Below are 621 nucleotides of genomic sequence, written 5' to 3' on the forward strand. Positions count from 1 at the left end.
ACTCAGGAGGCTGAATTGGGAGAATCACCTGAGCCCAAGGAGGCTGAGGCTGCAGTGAGCTGTGACTACACCACTGCACTCCAGCCTGGGCAACACAGTGAGACCCTATCTCAAAACAACAACAACAAAACCTTCTGCTCTGCAAAAGACACTGTTAAGAAAATGATAAACGTGAATCGGCTGCAGTAGTTCATGCCTGTAATCCCAGCACTTTGGGATGCCAAGGTGAGAGGATCACTTGAGCCCAGGAAGTCAATATCAGACTGGGCAATATGGCAAAACCTCATCTCTGCAGAAAAATACAAAAATTAGCCAGATGTGGTGGCATGTGCGTCTAGTCCCAGCTACTCGGGAGGCTGAGGTGAGAGGATCACCTGAGCCTGGGCAGGTTGAGGCTGCAGTGAGCCATGATCACACCACTGCACTCCAGCCCGGGCAACACAGTGAGACCCTGTCCCAAAAAACAAATTTTGCTCTGCAAAATATACTGTTAAGAAAATGATAAAGACGGATCAGGCGCAGTGTTTCACACCTGTAATCCCAGCATTTTGGGAGGCTGAGGCGGAAGTATCACTTGAGGCCAGGAGTTTGAGACCAGCCTGGGTAACATAGCAAGACCCT

This window comes from Colobus angolensis, unplaced genomic scaffold (assembly GCF_000951035.1).
Source record: "Colobus angolensis palliatus isolate OR3802 unplaced genomic scaffold, Cang.pa_1.0 Scaffold119, whole genome shotgun sequence".
Taxonomy (NCBI): domain Eukaryota; kingdom Metazoa; phylum Chordata; class Mammalia; order Primates; family Cercopithecidae; genus Colobus; species Colobus angolensis.